At 43.1% G+C, this 26,026-nt stretch overlaps 1 protein-coding gene and 2 long non-coding RNA genes across 5 annotated transcripts in view; 2 read left to right on the top strand and 1 right to left on the bottom strand.

The window, feature by feature from the left end:
* The window catches only part of LOC126210418 (uncharacterized), a 313,609-nt gene extending 300,644 nt beyond the window's left edge, over positions 1-12,965 (top strand). For both annotated transcript variants that reach the window (XR_007540669.1, XR_007540668.1), the window contains exons 2-4: positions 12,091-12,263; positions 12,383-12,588; positions 12,669-12,965. This is a non-coding gene — a long non-coding RNA (uncharacterized LOC126210418). The remainder of the gene's footprint in view (positions 1-12,090; positions 12,264-12,382; positions 12,589-12,668) is intronic.
* The window catches only part of LOC126210404 (speckle-type POZ protein-like), a 711,709-nt gene that overhangs the window by 517,697 nt on the left and 167,986 nt on the right, over positions 1-26,026 (bottom strand). The gene's annotated exons all lie outside the window — the stretch shown is intronic.
* On the top strand, positions 13,200-25,788 carry LOC126210415 (uncharacterized). The gene is made up of 5 exons (XR_007540666.1): positions 13,200-13,701; positions 13,806-13,989; positions 14,898-15,076; positions 15,188-15,308; positions 25,698-25,788. It is a non-coding gene; the product is annotated as an uncharacterized LOC126210415 (long non-coding RNA).

The following is a 26,026-nucleotide window of genomic DNA, read 5'->3' as shown; positions in this document are numbered from 1 at the left end:
GAAGTAGGAAATGGAGGTGAGAATTAGAGAGAAGCATTTACTGACAAGAACAGAGAGAGGTACTGCCCGGCAATTTGAAATACTGTCCACTCTTGGTAGGCAACATAGCAACCTGACTGCAATATGTCCACAGCTACCTGAAACATCAGCAGTATTGCCCATCCATATTGCAAAATTGCCTTCTATTTGCAGTCACATTGCAGCAATGTTGAGAGTAACATTATTTTGGCCAAATATTTCCATAAAATATGGCCCATAATTGTACATTTAGCTTTATCAAAGTGGATGTGGCGTAGCCATTCGTGCTATAAATTCATTTCCTGACCAGTGATAAGATTTGCAACAGGGCCATGTTCATGCATTGAAATGCTGGAGTTGTCTTCACTAATGTAGTACAAATTGCCTTTGTTTGGATCTTCCACAATTATTTCCCCACTTTATTTTATGCTACTAGTGCAGCTATTTTGTTAAAGATTAATTGCCTGAGGGACTTTTATCCAATTACACATAATGCCTGGAATGTAAAACTTCTTACAATGCCAAAACCAGTACTTTGTAAATATCCACCACCAGCTGCGTTTACTGACCTCACCATTGATGAAAGTGACAAATTTTTCACGTTGTTAACTCCAGTGGTCTGTTGCTCCACTGTCAGAGATCCACACATTGCCTCTTTTGTTTTCCCATAATGTTGTGTACGTTGCCTGTGAATATGTAACAGTGTCCAACATGATCACATTTAATTCGTTTGTAGGAGGATATTTTGTCATTGTGTTTTGCTGTCAGTAATGAACATTCACTAGCAGTTATTGTTACAGTGTTTGAAGCTCTTTTGTCTGCCTCCTTATTATGGTTTGTTAGCTAACTGTTTGAAATGTGATTACCAAATGGTAGCCAATATTTTCCAGTATGTCTGTGCCCTTGATAATGAAAACATTGTGGACCATGGTCATATTTTTTTTTTTTTTTTTTTTTTTTTTTTTTGTAATTGCTATGACTATTGTCACACTGACTGTTTCCATATCCTTGTCCTCTTTCAACACTCACCCTGCTGTGTTTGGCCTCTTCTAGCCATTGAAACTTTTAATGCGCTGTAAGTCATTCTTCTTCTAAAAGACTGTGTTTGAATTTCCTGAGAGAGAGAGAGAGAGATGGGTCTCATCATAACACAATCCATCTGTGATCCTCCCTGCTCCCACCTAACCACTCCCTAGTCACATTCCATGAGTTCCTTACCTTCAACTCGGCCTCAGTATCTTTCCTCAGGTCCATTCTTTAGAACACCAACCATTCAGCAGAATAAAGGAGAGCCATACACAACCTCAAAACAAATCCTGACAGTCATCCCACATGCAGACAAAGGTTCCACCACTGTCGTGGATTGCATTGAATATCTTGCAGAAGGCCTCTGACAATTATCTGACTCTTCTACCTATCCTCTGTCAGTGATCCCATCCCAGAAGTCCAATGTAACTTCCAGTCCCTACTTAAAGCCTTAGACCCTTCCCAGAACCTTTCCCCTGAATCCATTTCTGTTGTCACCTCTGACACACAACGCACATCACACCCACCCTCTACATGCACCCCAAAATCCACAAACCGAACAGTCCTGGATGCCCCAATTTATCTGGTTATTGTGCCCCCACTGAAAGCATATCGGCCCTCAGTGACCAACACCAGCAACCAATTGCCCTTATTTGGCCTCCCATGTCAAAGATATCTATCAGTTCCTTCACTGACTCACCATCATTTCCATCTCTTTACCTCGTGTATCCCTACTCACCACTGTTGACGCCGCTTCCCTGTACACCGACATCCCTCGCCCATGATCTTACTGCTATTGAACACTACCTTTTCCAACGTCCTTCAGACTCCAAACCCACTGCCTTTTTCCTCCTTCACCTTACTACTTAATTCACAACTACTTCCCCTCTGAAGGGAAAGTATACAAACAAATCCATGGCATAGCTATGTTTACCCACATGGGACCTTCATTTGTCAACCTGTTTATGATCCATCTAGAGGAGACCTTCCTAGCCTCACAAAATACCAAACCCCTAGTCTGGTTCAGATTCATTGACGATAACTTCATGATCTAGACTCGGGTCCAAGACACCCTACACTAATTCCTTCACAACCTCCACACCTTCTCTCCCATCCGTTTTACTGGATCCTCCTCAATCCAGTGTGGCACCTTCCTGGATGTTGGCTACCTCCCTCCTCTGACAGTTCCATCCACACCTCTGTGCACATTACACACGCCAACCATCAACAGTACCTGCATTTCGACAGATGTCATCCCTTCCATGCCAAAAAAATACCTTCCATACAGCCTGGCCACCTGGGGATGGCATAACTGCAGTGATAAGGATTCTCTTGTCCAGTATGCTGAGGGTCTCACCAAGGCCATCACAGACAGGCATTATCCCCCAGACCTAGTCCACAAACAGCTATTTCCCTCACATCCCCAAACCTCCAATGACCTCTAAGAATCAGCTACAAAGGAGTGCCTCCTTTATCACCCAATACCTCCCCAGACCAGAACAACTGAACCATCCTTTGTCAGGGCACTGATTACCCATCATTATGCCCTGAAATGAGGGATATCCTACCCAAGATCTTTCCCACCCTCTCCTAAAGTGGTGTTCCATCACCCAGCCAACCTCCACATCATCCTACTCCACCCATATGCCACTCCCAATGCCAATCCCTTTACACAGGGATCATATCCCTGTGGAAGACCCAGGTGCAAGACCTGCCGAATTCACACACCCAGCACTTCCTATTCCAGTCCTATCACAGGCTTATCCTATCCCATCAAAGGCCGGCCAACTCCGAAAGCAGCCTTGTCATATACTAGCTCTGTTGCAATCATTGCACAGCTTTTTATATTGGTGTGTCCTTCAGCAAGTTGTCCACCAGGGTGGACAGTCACCACCAAACTGACCAAGAGTAAAGCAGGCCACACTGTGGCACAACATGCAGCTGAACATAACGTAGTTGATTTTAACAGCTGCTTCACAACCTGTGCCATTTGGATCTTCCCCTCTACCACCGGCTTTTTTGGACTATGCGGACAGAAGTTACCTGTACAACGTGTTCTCTGCTCCCGGAATAATCCTGGCCTCAACCTATGGTGTGTGTGTGTGTGTGTGTGTGTGTGTGTGTGTGTGTGTGTGTGTGTGTCCGTGTCCGTCCTCTTCTGGAGAAGGCTCTGGCTGGTAGCCAAATGTGTAACTGTCTTTTTGTTGCGCCTCTCTACAACTCAACATGTCATCTTTACGGTGAGTAGCAACCCATCTTTCCCTTACAATTACAAGTCTGGTATATTTAAAATTGTGCTTGTCTAATGATGTGAAAATATGGTTGTCTCAAGGCTGTATAATTTATTACATTACAATTACTCTTTGGGTTTATAGAGACTTACGGTTTGACATGTTCGAATTTGCATGTTGTATAAGTAAGAGGCTGAACATCGTTGCAGCAGATGGAGCATCCAAGTCAGCTGCTAAGTTACACTCCTACAGTCCTAAAGTTGAAATGCAGAGGCTGTCAATATAGCTTGGATTGCTGATGAGAAATAGCTGAAATAGCTAAATGTTAGCAAAGCTCCAGGAGTCAGCAGAGTCTAGGTCAGATTATCTATAGAAATGATCGATTTAGTGCTCGTTTCAGTCGAAGCATAAAGTAGACCCCTCAAACCAAAAACTGCAGACAGAGGTCGGAAGAAAGCAAGATGAACTGTTGCTGAAGTAATCTACAAAACCATCAACCAGTATCATTGACATCCCTCTATTGTAGAAGCATAGAATGTGTTATGACCTCAAATATAATGATATATTTTGAACAGAGTGGCTTTCTCTGTGCCATTCAGTGGTCATACCAAACCTAACTCCTTTTTCATTCTCACGAGGTGTCTTGAAAGCCGTGGAAGGAGACTGCCAGATGGATGCAGTATTTCTTTACTTCCAAAAGGTAAAGTGTTACATCAACATTCATGATCAAAACTAGAATCATAACAGTAAAACTGTCATCAATGCAAAACTTCATTTTAAACACCACAGTTCTTTATTAGACACGGTCCTATTGGAAGTAGTATATTGTTGCCTACCTCAGAACTTTGAACTGACTTATCCAGCCAGAGGTGAAAGAAGTGGTGAGTGACATGTGAAAGTTCTATGACTGTTCAGGAACTGAACTCTTCAGGCCTTTGAATCCAAAGTCTCGCACTTCACCATGGAGCCACACCTACAGGTATCAAACAAAATTTGTGACTGGTTTGAGGATTTTGTGGTAATTCGAACACATTATGTTATGTTAGATGGACTTACTGGAAGTAGTAGTGTGAGGTGTGTCAAAGGGAAGTGTTTTAGGGCTAGTGTGTGTTTATAACCTGCCAAACAATATTAATAGTAACCTAGAGTTTTTCATATGATGGAGCAACCTATAATAAAGTACTATACAAAGAAGCTGCACAAATATTCAGTTAGGGCTTGATAAGATTACAAACTGGTACAGAGACTGGCTACTTTCTTTAAATGTCCAGAAACCCAAATATGCCCTTCACCAAATGCAGAAACTTGACTCCTGTAACTACAATATCAGTGAGTTACAGTCTATCAGACAACTTGTAAATAGTCTATCAGACAACTTGTAAATTTATCTGGGTTTCAAAATTTGTGGAAATATGAAATGGAATGTTCATCTTAGTCCAATAGTAAGTAAAGTAGGCAGCAGACTTCTACACGCAGTAGGTCACTATGCAGATAACAGGTCTGTGTGGCATTGACTAGGCTGTTTTTTTAGGTTAGAGTGTCTTGGGGAAAACATAAAAAGGGTGCAGGTCGAACAGGGAGAATGTAGATACATGAACCATAGGTACAACAGTTGTAAATTGTTGTAGATGTATTGAGAAAGTATCAGAGCTCCAAGTACTAGTAGAAAGCTCTGATCCTCAAATTGTTATAGGCACTGAAATCTGGCTAGAGCCGGAGATAAGTTCAGCCGAAATTTTTGTGAACAATTTTACAGTGTTCCGAAAGGATAGGCTGTACACCGTTGGCAGTGGCGTGTTTGTTGCTGTTACAAGTAAGTTTATCATGTACTGAAATTGAAGTAGATTTTTCATTGATTTAGTATGGACAGAGGTCATTCGTGGCAACCAGAATAAATAATAATTGGATCCTTTTACTGACCTTCCATTTCAGATGATACAACTGCTGACAGGTTCAAAAATAACTTGAGTTTGATTTCAGACATGGACACGAGTCATATGATTATAGTTGGTGGTGACTTTAAGTTACCCTTGATTTGTTGGCGTAAATACATATTTAAATATAGTCGTACCTATAAAACATCATCCAAAATTATGCTAAACGCATTCTCTGATAATTATTTCGAGCAGTTAGTTCATGAGCCCACGCGACTTCCATGCAAGATGCTTATAATATTTTCCACAATGGAACTTTGTTGTGAAACCTGGCAGAAAATCCAGGGAGATTCTGATCATACATAAAGTATCCTAGCAGAAAGATACAAATAGTGCCTCCTCTGTGTGATAGCAGTAGAAACATGGAGGCAAAAACAAAGAAGGGAGTGGCTCTGCAGACTTGTGCTGTATGATGTTTTGAAGCTAGAGTGGGCAGAGCCTGCCAGTATTTTAAATGGACCAAAGCATATGCAGACTACTGTTTATGAGTGCTTCTTGTTCGTTATTTCTGTCGTGTGCATGCAACAACTGTTTTAAACGCTAAAAGTTACAGAACTTACATGAATAACAAAGTGTCAGGAAAGCAATTTCGAACGTTTTCTGTTCTTACTTGCATATTTGCTCCAGTAATATGACACAGTCAATGACATCATGGGAAAATGGCACCGTGGTTAACTATGGGGATGTGAAAGCAGTGAACCTTATGTTTTGGGCTTGTTACGATGCAAACATTGGCTTCTAGTTTGTGACATAATGCCACCACTCTTCTCTTTTTACCTCAGTGAATGGCAGTACTATCAACGACAGTGCTGCAAAAGCAGAGTTACTAAAAACAGCCTTCTGAAATTGCTTCACCAAAGATGACGAAGTAAATATTCCAGAATTTGATCAAGAACAGCTGCCAATATGAGTACTTAATAGTAGAGATCCTCAGAGTAGCGAAGCAACTCAAATCACTTAATAAAAGTAAGTTTTCGAGTCCAGACTGTATACCAATTAGGTTCCTTTCAGAGTATGCTGATGCAGTAGCTGCATACTTGACAATCATATACAACCGCTCGCTTGATAAAAGATCTGTATCCAAAGACTGGAAAGTTGTACAGGTCACACCAATATTCAAGAAAGGCAATAGGAGTAATCCACTAAATTACAGACCCATATCATTAAAGTCGATATGCAGCAGGATTTTGACCATATGTTGTGTTTGAGCATTATGAATTACCTCGAAGACCCCCCCCCCCCCCCTGCGGGTCCGGGGGTTAGAATAGGTCCGAGATATTCCTGCCTGTCGTAAGAGGCGACCAAAAGGAATCTATTTCGCCCCTTTATGTGATGGTCCCCTGTAGGGTTTGACCTCCATTTTTCAAAATTTTCCCGAAGAGCGAGCCAATTGGGAAGGACGCCTTACATGGTGCATCGTGTCCATCTTGCATTGAGATCTTTAGCCCACTTTCTCGTCGTCACATTTCAGTCCTGCCCATTCTCTGTCTCTTGGGCGAGGATACCTTCCTGGGTGTGTTTTCCACCATGCACTATGCAGTGTCGTGTTTTGCGCCTTCGATGACCACAGACTTCGTTGCACCTCATATCCAGCACGGTAGCCAACCCATTGTGGTGGGGCCGCCATGCATCCTGTTTGTTGTAGCCCCCTGACCTCACAGGGATTGCTCTGCTGATGACTGAGCCATTAACTCCCCACGTATGCCCATTCCCCTGAGACGTCGGGACTCCCAGCAATGGCCATCTCTTGCTGGTGGTGAAACACCATCAGTCTCTAAGCATTCACGAGCTCAATTCAACACACAGAAGTAAGACTCCAAATCGTGCCCCTCCCTGGTCATACCATGGGAGGAACGTATGGTTAAGGATGGCAGCGGATCTTACTCGCGCCGGTACCTTGTATGTTCGAGAGCTGATGGGAATCTTTCATGACAATGAAGCCTCAGTTTTTTGTTGAGCATCTAGAGGACAAGTTTGGGGAGATGGAGGACTTGTCCATAATGAGATCTGTGTCAGCCTTGATCAGAACAGCATCCTCTGCCCAGTCATGGACGTTACTCGCTTGTGACAAGCTGGGGGGATGTTTCTGTAACCATCTCACCCCATAAGACCTCAAATATTGTCCAGGGTATCATATTTCACAGGGACCTTCTTTTGCAGTCTGACGATGAGCTGTGTGGCGATTTAGAGCGGCGAGGTGTACATCTCGACTGGCGTGTCGACTGGGGTCCGAGGGGTAATCAGGTTGCCACCAGTGCCTTCATCTTGGCCTTCGAGGGTAATACATTATCCGAGAAGGTCAAGGTGATGGTCTACTGCTGTGATGCAAAGCTCTATATCTCTCCCCTGATGCGGTGCTTTAAGTGCTGGAAGTTCGGCTATGTCTTCCCGCTGTACTTCCAGCGTCAGATGCTGAGATTGCAGACGCCCATCACATCCCAATACTCTATGTGCCCCACCTCCCATCTGTGTCAACTGTGGAGAGCACCATTTGCCTTGCTTGGGAGACTGCAGGATTCTCCAGAAAGAAAGGAAAATCATGGAGCATGAGACCCTGGACCGACTGACCTACACTGAGGCTAAGAGGAAATGTGAACACCTGCATCCTGTACATATGACATCGTTTTACGCTGCGGCTACAACAGTTCTGACACCATTAGCTCCGCCAACCCCAGTCACCTCTCAGAGATGGAAGACTACACCTGCCCCCATGATGGTTGGGGGCATTTTCCTCCCTGTTGCTGCTGCACCACCTACTTTGAGAGCAACACCCCCCCCCCCCAAACCATCAGGGACATCTGTCCCCACTTCTAAGGTGGAGAAGCGTAAATCTTCGGCTTCTTTTGCTAGGAAGGGGTCCCTTGGGTCACTCCCTTCCCAGGTTTCTGCGAGTGGGAAAGACGAAATCCGCCATTGGCTGAAGAACTCAAAAGCAGCTCATCATAGGTATTCATGCTCATCCTCAGTCCTGGAGACTGAGCCAGTGAAGTCCTCCCAGCCAGGGAAACACAAGGAACAGCAAGAGAAACCCAAAACGAAGACCCTTAAGATCAAGGAGGTTGCAGTGGCACCCACTCCACCGCTACGTACAAGCTCTATGTCTGAGGATGTGGTGGATATTCTGGCGTCCACTGAGGACCTAGATCTCGCCGGACCCTCAGACACAATGGATGTAGACTGCTCAGGCAATAAGTCGGTGGCAGCAGGTGACCCTGAGGCGTAAACTGCCTCATTGAATGTTCCATGCCTTCCCAGTAACACGATGACGTCATCCTCCGGTGGAATTGCGGCGGTTTTCTCCACCGCCTGGCTGAGTTGCGACAACTGTTAAGCTTTACACCTGCTTTTTGCATTGCCCTCCAGAAAACCTGGTTCCTGGAAATGCGGACCACTGCCCTCTGCAGCTATAAGGGATATTACAAGAACCGTAGCGACCATAATAGTGTCAGGTGGAATCTGCATTTATGTCCTAAACTCGGACTGTAGTGAAACTGTGCGCCTTCAAACCCTACTTGAAGCTGTGGCTGTCAGAATAAGGATGACATAGGAAATAACTGTCTGCAATATATATCTTCCTCCAGATGCTGAAGTACCCCTGAATGTATTAGCTGCACTGATGATCAGCTCCCTAAACCTTTCCTACTTTTGGGAGATTTTAACGCCCTTAACCCCTTGTGTGGTGGCACCGTGCTTACTGGCGAAGGCAGAGATGTCAAAGCTTTACTGTCTCAGTTCGACCTCTGCCTCTTAAATACTGGGGCTGCCACACATTTCAGTGTGGCTTGTGGTATTTACTCAGCCATTGATTTATCCATTTGTAACCCAGGAATTCTCCCGTCTATCCACTGGAGAGAACATGAAGACCTGTGTGGTAGTGACCACTTCTCCATCTTCCGGTCGCTGTCCCGGTGTCAGGCCAACGGACACCTGCCCAAATTTACTTTAAACAAGGCGGACTGGGAAACTTTTACCTCTGCTGTCATTGTTGAACCCCCTCACATGGTAACACTGATGTGATGGTTGCGCAGGTGACTACAACAATGAATTCTGCAGCAGAAAATGCGATCCTTCACTCTTTAGGGTTCCCCTGGTGTAAGGCAGTCCCTTGGTGGTTGCCAGAAGTTGCTGAAGCAATTAAGGAGCGTCGCCAACGTGTCAAACGACGGAAGCAGAAGTGTTGGGAGAGATACGTCTTGACCATTGGGTGTAATATTTCCTTTCCAAGTCTGGGCAAAGATCAAACGTTTTTGAGGTACCAGACACCAACAGGTGTTCCCGGTGTTACCATATATGGCGTGCTATCTACTGTCGCAAAGACGATTGTCGAACACTTTGCTCGCACCTCTGCGTCGGAGAATTACCCCCCAGCTTTTCGCACTCTCAAACGGCCACTGGAAGCGAAATTCCTCTCATTCACTATACGCCACAGGGAAGCCTATAACACCCCATTTACAGAGTGGTAGCTCCTCAGTGCCCTTGCACATTTCCCTGGCATAAAGCCTGGGCCTGATCGGATCCAGGGCCCGATCATTGAACATCTCTAATCTGACTACAAGTGACACATCCTCATCTTCAATCGAACGTGGTGTGATGGCATCTTTCCATCACAATGGCGGAAGAGCACCATCATTCTGGTGCTCAAACCTGGTAAAAACCCACTTGATGTGGATAGCTATCGGCCCATCAAGTGCTGTTTCTATGGTGGACGTTTTAATTTGTTGCGGAGTGGCTGGCTTTTCCTTTTTATTCCCCTGGAAAGCCAGCCACTGTAATCTGCTTTCTTGTTTTACTCTCTTCTGTTCCTAGCATCTCTCTGTTGTTTTCTTGTCCTCTTCTGTTCCTTGTGGTGTTCGTTGCCTTTCCTTCATTCTTGTAATTTTTCCTTTGTTTCTGTTTTGTATTATATGTCTCTTCTGTCTTATTCTCACACTTGTGGCATTGTTTTATTAGGAACAAGGGACCAATGACCTCGTAGTTTGGTCCCTTCCCCCCTCTTTTAAACCAACCAACCAACCAACTTACCAAAAAGAGAACGGACTGTTGATAGTCATCTATGCACACACAAACTGTTGAGTGCTATTGGGGAGGGATTTCAAATTGATTCTGTATTTCTAGATTTCCAGAAGGCTTTTGACACTATACCACACGAGCAACGTGTAGTGAAATTGCATGCTTACGGAATATTGTCTCTGTTACGTGACTTGATTCATGATTTCCTGTTGAAGATGTCACAGTTCATAGTAATTGATGGAAAGTCTTAGAGTAAAACAAGTGATATCTAGCATTCCCCAAGGTAGTGTTATAGGGCCTCTGCTGTTCCCTATCTGTACAAACAATTTGAAGGCATCTGTCTTTTCATCAGAAGGTCAAAACAAATTGCAAAACAGATTTAGAAAATACATCTGTGTGGTGTGAAAATCGGCAGTTGATGCTAAATAATTAAAATTGAGGGATCATCCAAATTATTTCCAAAAGGAGTACATTAAACTTTGGTTACAAGATAAATCAGTCAGATCTAAATGCCATAAAGTCAACTAAATACCTAAGAATTACAATTATGAACAATTTAAATTGGAAAGAACACACAGAAAATGTTTGGAAGGCAAACCAAAGACTGCGTTTTATTGACAGGACACTTAGAAAATGTAACAGATCTACTGAAGAGACTGCATGCGCTATGCTTGTCCATCCTCTTTTTGGAGTACTGCTGTGCGGTGTGAGATCCTTACCAGATAGGATTGATGGTGTACATCAAGAAAGACCAAAGAAGAGCAGCATGTTTTGTACAGAAATAAAGGAGAGTGCGTCACCGACATGACACAGAATTTGGGGTGGACATCATTAAAACAAGGGCGTATTTCATTGCAGCAGAATCTTCTCGTGACACTTCAGTTACCAACTTTCTCCTCCGCATGTGAAAATATTTTGTTGATGCTGACCCACTTGTGGAGAAGTGATCATCATAATAAAATTAGGGAAAGGGAAATCGGAGTTAACACAGAAAGATGCAGGTGTTCACTTCTTCCACACACTGTGCGAGATTGGAATAACAGAGAATAATTGTGAAGATGGTTCATTGTAGTAAGTGTAGATGAAGATAGATAGGGTACTGGGATAATGAGACCAAATCATACTACAGAGAAGAATAAATAAAAAACATTAAAAATGTACCTCAAATTTGTGGAACCTATTCCAGACAAGACTAAGGGGGGATATTGTATAAATGGTCATTAGCTTGTTTGACTCACTGTAAAACATCGAGGAGGTAATGGAAAACCTGAACTGATAGATGCTTGAAGGAGGAAGCCAACTATTCTGTAAAACCTTACCTAAATATTTACAAAAACCAGTGTTAAATGAATAAATTAAGAGTATACTACAGCTTGCTCATAATTTTACACCCATAGTGTTGGAGATGATGAGGTTAGATCAGTTAGAGCATTCACAGCAGTTAAACAGCATTCTTCCTGCACTCTTTACGTGATTGGATACCCTAATATTTAGCACTATTGGAAGTACCCGCTGCCGTACACTTCAGTGGTTTGCTCAGTATGTATGTAGATGGAGATAGAGACAAGGTTAAGGAGGATGGGTTCATCCTGTACTTTTGCATAGAAAGGTAACCTGCCTCACCACCATTTTAAAATGGGGACTGTGGATTGCAGTAATATTGCCTGAGGATGAGGGTTTTATTGTCGAATTTACTAAACTTGTATTCATGTATGGTATGAAGTTATGCTCATGAGATGACATGCATGTATATAGTATTGTCCTTTCTATTATTTAATCTAAGTTCAGTTTATTGAACATGTAGTACTTTGCTGCCAGCCATTTATTGAGTGTTTGTTGATTGCATACTTCCTTCATCTTTATACTTTCAGTCAAGTCGTGATATGTTGCTGGCGTTTTCTGAAGAATTTTTATCAGCTGTTGGTGACGTCATAAAGTGTCTGTTCATGAGTTACAACGTAACCAAACTGTCGCAGTCATATCTGAATGAGTTTGATTATGCTGTGACCAAGCTTCTTGATCTTCGGGATGGTATTCGCTTGTGGTAAGTGCTTCATGCAACTGAATGACACTGTGACTGTATATATGGATGGTAAAATCAAATTTATTATTGTTTCAATTTACTGAAGGCCATGATTTCACTTTATTTCACTTCATTCCCAGTCGTGTTATGGAAATAATACTGCAAGACGAAACCATCATGTCAAAGCTTAGAGCACCGGCTTGGTCAACACAATGTAGGACTTGCGTTTGCATCTCTAATTTCGGCAGGCTTTGATATAAAAAGCAATATTACATCACGTGACATTGTAGATGGTCACAGAGAAAAAACGCTTTCGTTACTGTGGCAGATACTCCTGAAGTTTCAGGTAAATAGTCAAATCATAGTTTAATAAATGAATTTGAGTCTATATGTTCTAACTCTATTGTTATGTTTTTTGTTTTTTAGCTACCTAAGTATGAGGCTGCTGCAGTGAAGCTACAACGTTGGTGGAGAAGAAATTTGATCATAACTAGTGAAGAATAAGAAAATCAGCTATTACAATTCAGCAGAAATGTAGAGCAACAAAGTTAATGAAGTATGAAAGAAATATTTTTCTAATGAAAAAAGCTGCTGCTGTAGTGATACAAAAATGGGCCAGGAAAGTACTGCCCGGGAAACAACAGAGGAGAATTTTTATTAGACAAAGGGAGAGTGCAGTAGTTATTCAGAGGTGGTGGAGAGCAATTTTAGTACAGCGGCATCGTGAGGTCTTAAATAAAAGAATGGTAGCTAAAGTACTTGACATTCAGAGATGGTACAGATCACAAATGCATATGCGCAAACAGAGGACTTGGTATCAAAGATTGCTTTTGTCGGTCAGCGTGACTCAGTTCGCCGCCGGACGCGAACCGAGGAGGGTCCGCGATGCAGTCACGCTCACCGCCGCCGCCGCTGTCCGTAGCTGCCACGGGTCACCGCCTGCGCCAGGGTCCGGGGTGCGGCCCTCGCGCCGCCCCGCCGTCGCAGGCTGCTTTCCATCTCCAAAGGGCTGCTGCCTGCAAAATACAGTGTTGGATTAGAGCTGTTCATTTAATGAGAAAAGGACGAACATCATTTTTGGAACAAAAAAGTAGTGCAGTGATTATACAACAGTGGTATCGAAATATGCGTTCAACAAAATTACAGCAACAAGAGCACCAAAAACTGAGGTTAATAGTGATACACATTCAACAGAAATACAGGGATACATTGTTGATGAAATGATAGAAATATTTATCAGAGGAAAAGGTGGGCATCTGTTATTATTCAGAGATGGTTTCGAGCCACTCTTAATATGAAACGTCAGCGTGATTTGTATTTGACACAGAGATGTTGTATTATTACTATACAGAGATGGTTCAGGAGTGTTTGGCCCAAAAGAGAAAGAGAAGCAATACGAAAAGTACTAGTTCCCATATCCCAATCAGAAATTGAAAATCGTGCTGCGGTCAAAATACAGGTACATTATGTTGCGTTACCAGTAGTTTATATTGTTCATAAATGTTTCCACATAATTTACAGAACTGTAGATACTATACATTTCTATTCTGCCTATTTTTACAGGCCTTTTGGAGGGGTTTTGCTGCACGAAAGCGGCTGCCTAGTAACTGCTTAAGTCTGAAAAATAGAGGTGTTACCAGAAACCCCTCGCAACCTGTTCAGACATTGCGGTGGAAGTACACAAATATTCTGAGGTGCTTTGAACAGAATTCCCTGGGACAGTTGATCATGCTCTTCGAGTCTCTAAGTAAGTTCACTATTCAAATGATGTAGGCTTTCATGGCCAGTAACGCAGCATTTTTGTTGTCCTTACTAATAGATTACTGCCGTGGCCACTGTCTCCGGTTTTATCTGTCAACTGACTGGATTTGCAGTTCCTTCCTCACAACTTTACAGTGGTTGAACATGAGAACAACTATTGCATCATTATATAACAGTATTACAAATCAGACCTAGCTGTAAATATAGGGTTGAATACCACAGAACTGCACTAGGTATGGTCGTAATTAAAAATATATCCCCACACGTTCCAAGTGGTGAACCAACTCCAACTGACGTACTCAAATTGACGTCTGTGTTCCATGCTGGTACCATATTGATATTTCGATATCATGTTTATTACTAACTGACTAATGTGATTAATGGTTCAGTCCCAGTGGCAGGTGGCCTACCTAACAGCTTTCAGGGGCAAGAAAAATTTGACTTTTCAATGCTTTATATAATTGGTTGAATTTAAAACACCGTCGTAATTTAATCATTAAGAGGCGTAATCTTTTGTTAAAAGAAGAGTTTAACTTAGTAAGACAAGTATTACAGTTGGAAACTATGTTTGTCTTGAGCCAGTAGAGCTCACTAATAGTTCCCACTATATTCATTCAGTATTTGAGAATGAGAGCACATGGTGTTTTCTAATAAACTTTAAACCTAATTTCAAACCTTTAATAAACTTTTTCTCACATACTGCTATATGCTTAATGTCAAGTATTTAACACACTTACTCATTTGTAAAGTAATCACATGTTTGGAGCTGTTTTATATGTGGGAGTTGAGTCCTTTAAAGAATCGAGGTTTGACTGTTAGTATTCTGTTATATTGGTAATTGATGAGTTGAGTGAAACATAAGGAAATGCATTTTTCTGTTTTATCTTTTTGCAGCTTCTTTGACAACTGTAGAGATGTATGTAAAGATTTTTCTGCAAGTGAATACCTACCAAAAGTTTTCGTTGAACTTAAACTAGCAAATCGTTCATTTGCATATCAGAGACTGTTCATTTGGAACACAGTTACTCTTGAATCTGGCAAAATACCCAGAAAACAGGGACAACATTTGGCAGGTAATATTTCTTCATATGGTGTGTATTCGCAAAATTAATGTTCATCTTTTGGTAAATAAACTATGTTTCTGCAAATTTTGTGGTTATTTGTAATTCTAAATTTTTATACAGGTTGATGAGGCCCTAGAAATTGTTTCGACTGATGATGCAGTTTATGGGAACACAGTTACCAATATTCTCCAATTGCTGCAAAGTACTTCGGTTGCTTGCTGATGATCCTTTGAAAGCACAAGTAGGTATTCACTTCTTAACTTTTCATAATGTCTTCTCCTGGCACCACTGTTTGCTTCGCTTCCCGTTTCCCGTTTCTCGTTTCTTGTTGGACTCTTTTTGTTAGTGTGGTCATGTTCATGGGCTTAATATGCACTATGTATTGAAGAGCATTATTGTTACGTATTTTTTATTATTGAATCAATTTGTAAAGGGTGTTAATATAGTAACTTACATGTAAAACAATTAAAAATTAAGACAAATTCAGTTTGTACTCAATGTTTTAAAGTAGCATTGTCATCTCACGTAAACTCCGAAGAAAAAAGGATAGAATATTTTAATTGTCAAAATAAATCATTAGTAGACTAAATTTCGCAAAAATATTCTGTATACATTTGGGATTCAAAGAAATTATTTCGTGTGGAGAATGAAGTCTACAAAACAATAATCAGAAAAGTATCTAGTTAGTGTCAGATGCTTGAAAGTGACTGATTTTTGACCATTGCTCTGTTTTGAGCAGGACTACTTACAGGGAAGCTCCATATTAACGAACCTGCTTTGAAGGAATTCTGACTTTCGATGAAAATCTTCGTCATTCTTCCTGAAATTGTCACAAGAACAATGTGAGTTTGCAGAATGAGATTTTCACTCTGCAGCGGAGTGTGTGCTGATATTAAACTTCCTGGCAGATTAAAACTGTGTGCCGGACCGAGACTCGAACTCGGGACCTTTGCCTTTTGCGGGCAAGGTTCGCAGGAGAGCTTCTGTAATGTTTGGAAGGTAGGAGACGAGGTACTGGCAGAAGTGATGCTGTGAGGACAGGGCGTGAGTCGTGCTTGGGTAGCTTGGTTGAGCACTTGACCGCGAAAGGCAAAGGTCCCGAGTTCGAATCTCGGTCCGGCACATAGTTTTAATCTGCCAGGAAGTTTCAATGTGAGTTTGGTTTGCTTTTAGTAAACCTTGTTTTAAAAAGTGGGTCTTTAAGGAATTAACACTAAATGGTCTGCAAATTGAAGCCTACTAGTGCTGAAATTCCTAACATGTTTACACTGACAAGATATTGGCATCACATGTCTGAATGCTTGCTGCTGTTCCTTTAATTTTCAATCAGTCAACTGGAAGTTGTTAATAGTTATCACAATCAATTCTTGTCAGTTGGTAGGTTGCAGTTTTTGGTTGATAATTTTGAACTCTCAAGTCACCCATGTTACCAGATAAAACAGCTGCAAGGCCTATCTACTTTTTGGCTTAAAAGATATGTTTTAGTACAATTAAGATGGCAAGTTGAGAAAAAAATTCACATTATTTCTCATTTGACCACAAATATGTAAATATAAGAAGATAATGAAACAGATAAGAATACAGAGCGTGAACTACAGATTTCTGCACACAGGTGATGTGATTTAATGTCACAGAAAATGTTACGTTTATGGCCAATTGCGCATGAACTGGTAATATTGTGATATTTACCCAAGCGTTGGATTCTGCACTGTATATGAGTGGAAATTTTGTGTAGTTACAGCCAGTAAACCTAGAAAGCTTACAATTCAGCAGAAAACGGTAGTTCTTATTGCTGAAGACAATCATAACATTAAAATCTTGCATGGCAGAGAAATATGATTTGATGCTGTCGTCTTTATGTGGTATGATAAAAAAAAATGAGGCCTTTGACTGCTGAAACTCGTAGTTCTGGTGCATTAAATAGGAAGAACATTCATGCTTCATTGTGTTCGTCAGGATAGAAGTCAGGAGCGGAGGGCGTTGTAAAATGAAAATTGAGTGGAATGGACTCAGTTTATTCTTGTAATGATGGTACAGTGGTGCCTACGTAGGGCCGAGCAGCCCCAAGAGGGGTTGCCGTCTGCTCATCAGAGAGGCAGAGGCTAGAGGAGCGACTACTCGGGGCCGAGGTCAGAAGCTAAGAGAACGCGGAGCTGTTTCCATGCCGCCCTCGCTGCTCCCGGCCGCGTCCCCACGTGATCACACGATTAGTCTCTGATTGGAGGATTGATTCCGCCAACGCGCCTTGCTAGTAGCGTGCCCCCGTCAGCGCAACCGACCCGTGGGACTTGAGTCTGACCGAGGAGCACGTGGCAGGAATGTGCCGACCATGGACTTCCGGCCAGCACCTTCCACCACAGTATGCCTAAGCCGGCTACGGCCGAACATTATGCGTGGAAAAATTTAATTTAATAAAATTTTGTCGGCAATGATCGCTCTTTGGGGGTCTCCTCCCTGCACATCCTTTCCCCTTCCGAAGAAGGCTCTCTGGATGAAAATGAATGAGCTTATTCTAATTGAATCTGCTGAGCCGGCAGAGTTCTGAGCTCAGGTAACAGCGTCGGAGAGCGCTAGTGGCTCTGCGTCCGAGACTAAGACATTGTAAGTGCAACTTAAAAGTAAGTTTATTGAAAAGCAATAATAAACGAATAGCTGATGTCACAAAGACGTTTGATTCCATTTTAACAGAAAAACTTAAGTGTTCAACAGGTAAATTGATTACGTGGTTGATTAAACGAAACTGCTACTGAACATAACGTACATACGTACGTACTTCCCTTTCCCCTTCCGAAGAGCGGAGGGCATAAACGATAAAAGCCTTGTTCATGTACTTAGTATATGACAATAGAGGTCTGGTAACATCAAGTTACACCAAGGTAGTGTGGATATGAACAGTGTGTGTGTGTTGTTAGTTGTTATTGGGCGTATGAAGTGTTCTGTAAATGTGTGACTAATGGTAGCTGATGGCGGATACGAATTGAAGGCCAATAGGTGCTATCAGAGATACTTCCAGTCGAGAAACAATGAAACTTAAAAGGGGAATACCGAATATGACACAAAAATAGCGTATAACCATAAAGTGTACTAACATTAATCATAACTATAAATTGATAACAATAAAACATGACATTGAAGTAATAATAATTGACAAGAAATAAAATACAGGGAATATTTCCCGAACGTAAACTTCCGAATCGGATACGAAATCCGTCAGGGATGTTGTTTTTTTAGTCGGTTGACGAAGTGTATAAGGGACTACGTCAGTAGAATCCGACAGTGTGTGTATATAACAACATTGTTCTTAAAAGTGCAGTTTGCACTGTCAGATGGTGAAAAGCAACGAATCCGTTGAGCAACGTAAAAGGCTGCCGTTTGGGGAACGGTATCTGAATCTTTGGCAGAATCCGATGATTTTGCAATGGAATTGCCATTTAGAAGAAAGTGGCGTTGTATAAAATGTAATAAGAGCGTCTGGGGCTCAGTTCATTTGTGGTTGAGTGCCAAAGGCGTAGTGTGAGTGCAAATTGTCTCACGGTAATTGATGTATGAATTGTTTTGTGGTCAACCGAGGAGCCTAGGATTCGGTGACGTGTAAGTACAAGTTCGCGGTGCGTATGAGCTACCTGCGAGTGACTAGACTATTAAGTTCAGCAGTGCATTAGTGCAATCTGCAGACTTGGATTGATGATTATGTAATTTGCAGGGCAATGGAGCAACCTGCGGACAGTGCTAAGGCAACCTGTCTAATAATTGAGGGGTAGGCAGTGCATTGGAGCTATCTGCGATACCGTGGTTCAGCGGGCGTAAGGGCGTCCGTCTGACTTAATAAGAATTAGTGTAGGCACATGGGTTTCCTGCGATACATGTAATAAAAGTATCAGCGGCGTTATTAGCGACCTGCTGTACTAGGAAAATGTCGACTGTTCAAGCAATAAAAATAGCTCTGAAGCTAGAATAGTATACATGCATAAATAGCGTCACTTTTTGTGCGCGCAGTACATAACATTACATAAAATGAAAATCATGAACTATAAATCACTAGCGCTAGCATAATGACATAATTAAACACAATGACATATATTGACAGGAAAATAAAAACACAATGATGTATAATAATAATGCTGTAAGTAGTCGGAACGCTCAACGTTAACATGTAACACTGACCATCTGGGGCTGGCTGCTAGGCTGCGTGTGTGTTAGTTTTAAAACTGACGATAACAAATTGAACTGAAAGGACAACTAGGCACAGTTCCCGTAGCGCTTACATCACCGGCTAATTAGACGCAAAGTACGTATCTCACAATGGATCATGGGCCGATATTTTGGGGCAAGACTGCAACAAGGGAGAGCAATATCTCGGTGTAAATAGGTGGTAAGATTAAAAGACCGGTACTGTCGGAAGAGGGTACCTAACATGTTGTAGGGGCCTCCTCATCGACAGAAGAAGGAAAACAGGATAGAACAATGACCACGGCGGTAGAGTAAAATAAATGGGGAGGGCAAAAATAACTGCGTAGCAACCAAGGAACAATCGCCCACCGATATACGGCAGCACGGACGACTGGTCGTTTGTGCCACGTCAGTAGCGTGAAAAACCCGTGGCATTGCATTGGTTTGCCCATATCTGGCCTTGTCCAAGGAAGATAACGTTAAATGTCCTCATAGTTCGATGTGTAAGAGGGTTAGGGCTGTAGGTTGTAGCTTATACAATGAATCAAAGCAGTAGTGAAACTTCACTTATAGGATTGGCAGACTAAGGTATGCAGAATAATGTAAATCGTTAAGAACTTCGTGTGATTTATCCAGCTAATGTGAAACAAAACGAGGAAAAGAATTTAAACAATGAATCACATCTACTTAATGTTTATGTTAAGATTTATTGGGATGTTTGAATGAATTTTGTTTGCCGTGTCTTCCGGCTGCATGAAAGAAACCAGCTTGGAGCTGTTAGCGAGCGCGAAGCGCACGCGTAGGTGCGGAGTAGGCACCGGCACGTCAGCGGTTATGTGAGACGGCGTGTAGCCGCGAGAGACCGGCCGCTACTGCAGCGACAAATATCACGCGCTTAGCGTGTACAAGAAATAACGGTGAATTAGAAATTGCTAATTACCTAGAATAAGAGTTTTTTAAAAAGGCTGTTAGTTATATAAAATGATGGTAAATGCATTGTAGTCTGTCATACACGGAGGATAGGGCAGTAATTTGCGGTTTGTTTTTGTAACTACTCGGACGCGCCGCGTCTTGAGACGCTGGAGGCGGCAGCGCACGTGGTGATAAGATACGTCATCGCGCGGAGCGCTGTTACTGGCTGAGAAAAAATGATGGCCGCTGGCTAGTTCTTGGCAAGGGGAAGGGACAGCGCTGAAGAGAGGAGGGGAGGCGACAGCTGATGTGTTGCCCCGCCAACAGCTGGTCCCGTAAACAAAGCGTACGAGGCGTATGCATTTCAAGTCCTGGCTTTATCTGTTCCGATTACTTACGAATAGCTGCAGCAAATACAGAACTACGACATATAGTACAATACACTAGACGTCAACGTAACAAGTATTAAGAAAAGCTCGGAGTAAAAATACTCCACATGTACAGGTTTGCCAAATAGATGGCAATAGAGGACATTGAAGAATATTATTCGGAGTTAGCAGCCGCGGTTCTGCCAACACAAAGTGTAATGGTTGCATTTGAAGCAAGTCAGTTGCGTGACGTCTAATGCGTGGCATTGCTTGCAAAACATAAAACATAATCATACATATGAAAATGAGCAAAACTACATGACATGACTGGAAATTGACAATTGAGAATGGCTGGGAACTCCGTGGTGGCCAGGCACGTCTTGCTTCAAAGTCCCTGGAGAAAATGACTTAAACTAAGCTGCAATAAAACATAACATAAAACTCTAATTAGGCGTGATTAATCACGCGACCTCAACCCATAAGGGTGTCGATTCCGCAAAGGGTATCTACAACCCTGTGGGGGGTAATCTCCTCCGTTTTTTCTTTCGTCTTTGTTCCACTTGAGGTGGAGGTGACACAGGCGGATCGGGGGCTGCGACCTGTTGTGGTGACACAGCCCTACCGTGGTAAGGTTGCAGGCGGTCAAAGTGCACTATCACCGTACGATCGGTTAATTGCAGTTCTGCATTGACTGGTGAGGTCAACCGTACAATCCGATACGGGCCTTCAAAGCGGGGAGAGAACTTTTTAGTTCGTCCCTTTTTGATTGCCGGGTTTCGTAGTAACACTAAATCACCTGTTTGATAAGTCGGTAAAACAGCATTTTTGTTCTGCCTGTGCAACTGTTTATTAGTAGCTTTGATATTATTCCTCTTTACCTTATACCAGATCGCTTTTAGCCGGCGGGCTAAACCTTTTACTTCCTTCATTTCTACACCTTGAGGTAGTTTGTCTATTTCGAACGGCGAATTCATCGGCCGTCCAAACACAGCTTCGTAAGGGGTATACCCCGTGGATTCATGTATTCGGGTGTTGTATGCAGAAGAAATATACGGTACATATCTGTCCCAATCAGCGTGCGTTTTTGCAACATAATAGGATAACAATTTACAAATTGTATGGTGTACGCGTTCAACGCGACCGTTGGCCTTAGGATGGAAGGGAGTTGTACGCCATTTTTTTATTTTTAGCAATTTACAAACTTGTACAAATAAAGTAGACATGAAATTGGTTCCTTGATCCGTTAAAATGGCATCAGGACTTCCAAAAGGTAGTATCACACGATTTACAAACTCTCTCGCCACAGTTTCAGCTGTCATGTCGGGGAGGGGAACCAAAATTAGATAACGTGAAAAGTGATCAATAACAGACAAAATGTATTTGTTATCTTGTTGCGACTGTGGAAAAGGACCTTGGAAATCTAAAGCAAGAATTTCGAAGGGTGAAGATGCCTGAGGAAATGTTTGCAGCGGCACTCGCGGATGCCTATTTTGTGCTCGTTGTGCACACGGCAGGCAGGATCTTACATACCTGTCCACGTCACGTTGTCGGTATTGCCACCAATAACGTGTCGCAATTCGAGCGTTCGTAGCGCGTTTTCCGCTGTGACATGCTTGGATTGTACCATGGCATTGCCGTATTATACGTTGCTGCAAGCATTCCGGTATTACCAAACGATTTCCATGGGGAGTTCTTCGATACAATAGGTCGTCTATTACTTCAAATTCTGGCAAGGTGGTGTATCTTTGACATTGAACGTCCACCTGCTGTGCTTCTTTTAACTCTTCAATTGATACCTCATCTGATTGAATGAGACGCACTTTTCTACTTAACGCATCAGCATTTTGATGCAACCGACCAGGCTTGTGCCGAACTTCAAAATCATATTCTGACAGTTTCATGGCCCAGCGCATAAGTTTGCTGCTAGGGTCTTTAAGATTCAATAACCACTGCAGAGCAGAGTGATCGGTAAGAACTGTAAACTTGCGACCATAAAGGTAACATCTAAAATAATTAATTCCAAAAAGAAGGGCAAGCAATTCCTTTTCTGTAGTACTGTAATTAGTTTCTGCTTTATTCAGTTGACGAGAGGCATACCCAACGGGTTTTTCCTCACCATCTTGCACTTGGCTTAGGACACATCCTACAGCAAAATCAGATGCGTCACAAGATAAAATAAAAGGTTCAGCGAAGTCTGGGTAAACAAGTAGAGGTGAACTAGTTAAAATAGTTTTCACTGTTTGAAAGGCGGTCGAACATTCCTCCGTCCAAACAAAAGGAGTATCCTTGTTCAACAATTTAGTAAGTGGTTTGGTAATAGTAGCATAATCTTTAACAAAACGGCGGTAATAATTTGCAAGGCCAAGGAAGGATTGTAATTCCTTTAAATTTGTTGGAATAGGAAAAGTGTCTACTGCTTCAGTTAATCGTGGATCTGGCTTGACTCCGCTGGAACTGATGACATGACCTAAATACTGCACTTGTGATTGAACAAAAGAACATTTTTCTAATTTTAAGCTTAAATTAGCATTTTGCAAGCGCAACAGTACACTTCGTAGATGTTCAGCATGTTCAGCAATGGATTTTGAAAATATAATTATATCATCAAGATACACAAGGCACATAGTAGGTTTCAACCCACGTAATAGCAGATCTGCAAATCGCTGAAAGGTTGCTGGCGCGTTGCGAAGCCCGAAAGGCATCCTTAAGAATTCATATAAGCCACCAGGAACTACAAAAGCTGTCTTAGCTCGATCTTGAGGAGCAATTGGAATTTGATGATACCCACTGCGCATGTCTAATGTTGTGAAGTACCGGCAATTGCCCAGACGATCGAATGTTTCGTCGATCCGGGGTGATGGATAATGATCTGGGGTAGTAACTTTGTTTACTGCTCGCATGTCTACACAGAGGCGATAGGATTTTTCTCCGTCTATAGATTTCTTTGGAACGACTACAATTGGGCTAGACCACACACTAGAAGAGGGTTGTATTATTCCTGCTTCTAGTTGCTGTTGTATAGTTTCCTCTACCACTGACTGAAGATGATAGGGAATTCGGTACCCTTTTTGAGCTATTGGCCTAGCATTTCCGGTTGGAATCTCATGTTGAATTAGATCTGTTGCTGGTAAATATTTCCTGTCTTCAAACAACCATGAATACTCATTCAATACTTCATTTATTAGCTTTTGTTCATGCAATGGGAGATGACTAAGCTTAGCTTTAAACTTATCTGTCAGATGTGACGTGATTGTCAAAAGGTGTTGAGAGGCGGCAGCAGTCTTTCTTTTTCAGAGAAGGGGTTCTCATTAACAACTCATCTTCTGTGATAACCTGTAAGCTGGCTAATACTGTACCACGCGGTATTAAAGCTTGCTTGTCACTAAAATTGTCTAAACACACGGGTACGCAATTTTCTTTCTGTACTTGCTGTGCTTTGCACAGGCTACGTTTTACGTGGACCTGCATCTGGTCAAGAGTTTCATTCTGGCAGAGTGGATCTACCAAGAAATGAACCTCTTCGGACTCACGTATCCCGACAGGCACCCAAAGGATCTTTCCTGTGCCTTCTGGTATCTCCACGGGATTATCGGCTTTTAGCATCGTTACGGGAGACTCCGAAACTTGGGAAACGGATCCTTTTTTCCCAGCTCCGCTCGCCCGTAACGTGCAGTCACGTCCAAAACGGTGCACGTTGTCGCCGAATTGGACGGTACTTAACCTATAGTCAATAACCCCCTGGAAATGACGCAGAAAGTCACTTCCCAGGATGATGTCGTAATCCGTGCGCCTGTTCCGTACAACCTCCATCGTAAAAGCATATTCTGTGGAGTCCAACATGAACTCAACGCAACAGCTGCCATCAGGTTTCAGTATGCCGGGACCAATACCACTGATATGGTACCGCGGCGGTTGCAATGTTCTTTTATCTCTCTTCGATAAAAATGCCAAGCTGATTTGTGCGCCTGTGTCAATTAGCACGCGTATTGGTTTGCGGCCTCTAACACCATCGACAACCGCGCTTGCCACCTGCGTGATTCCCTTATAAGCTAGGGGGGTCACTATTTTTAATGGGGGCTGGGTGGCACTTCCTGCCCCGCGGCCGTTTCCCGAATTCTGTGGTTGGTTTGCATTTCGCCTGGAATTTGCAGGCGGTTGTGGCCTACTATTTGGACAATGCACGCTTTGGTGACCCATGTTCCTGCACTGATGACAATATGGCACGCGACATTGCTCTGCCACATGTCCTTGTGTATTACAGCTCCCGCACTTAGTATCGTTCGAAAAGACACGTCGGGGCTCGCTTTGCCGCGCGGAGACGGCCACAAATCGGCTCGCCTCCTCTCTCAAGAGTGCTAATCGCACGGCTTCGTGTAAGGTGCGGGGGGAAGCTACCTCGATTTCGCCCCCTATTTGAGGGTTTATGCCACGAATAAACACGTCTATCGCACGACATTCTGATTCTTCCAACAGAACCTCGTTACGAGCAGAACTGGCACTTAGTGCGTACGTGTGGCATGCGACGCTTCGAATCCTGTCCGCGAATGCTTCTAAATCTTCACCCGCTTTTTGCTTAAGGGTGGAAAGCAAGTCGCGATAGTAACTAGTACCACGTTTGTCTGTATACCTTTCAATCAACCCTGTTGCAAGGGACTGGAAGGTAGGGGCATTTTTCAAGCTCTCGACCGACTGCACGTAGTTCCGCGCTTCGCCGGTGAGTTTCATTTTCATCACGTTTAAGAGAAATTCATCTGGCCAACCGCAAAGCTTTCCGATGTCCTGGATATTCTGCACAAGCGTTTGAATATCCTCGTGCGGCTTTCCAGCGAACGCCGGAATAAACGCTACTGCTGGAAAGCTCTGCAAAAGTAGAGGTGGCTACTGCCACAGGTGATTCTGCACTAGTAGGTGGTGGTCACCTGCTTCGGCTGTTCTTCCACTAGCACTTGCTTAGCAACATTAGAGTGCGGAGAAGCCATTTTAAGATCTAGCTGTTGCTTAAGCTCCGCGTTAGTTAGAATTAATTGATTTAACTGGGACTGCAGCGCCAAGAGGGGATCTTCATCCTCTCCGGCTGCTCCTGCCTCCGATTGCTGCCTGGTGATCGGCATGTTACAATAGTGTGGGCATCTACACCACCGTAGCGTCGCTAGTGACTTACATTATTTGGTGGTGCGCAGACGACGGACGGCGACGGCGGCGGTGTCGACGAGCGGCGGCAGGCGTGTCGATCACGTGCGGGCGCAGCAGGCGGCGGGCGACAGCACGGACAGCTGCGACGGCGGGGCGGCGCGAGGGCCGCACCCCGGACCCCGGCGGCGGCGGCGGCGGCGAGCGTGACTGCATCGCGGACCCTCCTCGGTTCGCGTCCGGCGGCGAACTGAGTCACGCTGACCGACAAAAGCAATCTTTGATACCAAGTCCTCTGTTTGCGCATATGCATTTGTGATCTGTACCATCTCTGAATGTAAAGTACTTTAGCTACCATTCTTTTATTTAAGACCTCACG

This window comes from Schistocerca nitens, chromosome 10, assembly GCF_023898315.1.
Source record: "Schistocerca nitens isolate TAMUIC-IGC-003100 chromosome 10, iqSchNite1.1, whole genome shotgun sequence".
NCBI lineage: Eukaryota > Metazoa > Arthropoda > Insecta > Orthoptera > Acrididae > Schistocerca > Schistocerca nitens.
The sequence above is the reverse complement of the archived record's forward strand: the minus strand, read 5'-3'. Positions and strand labels throughout refer to the sequence as shown.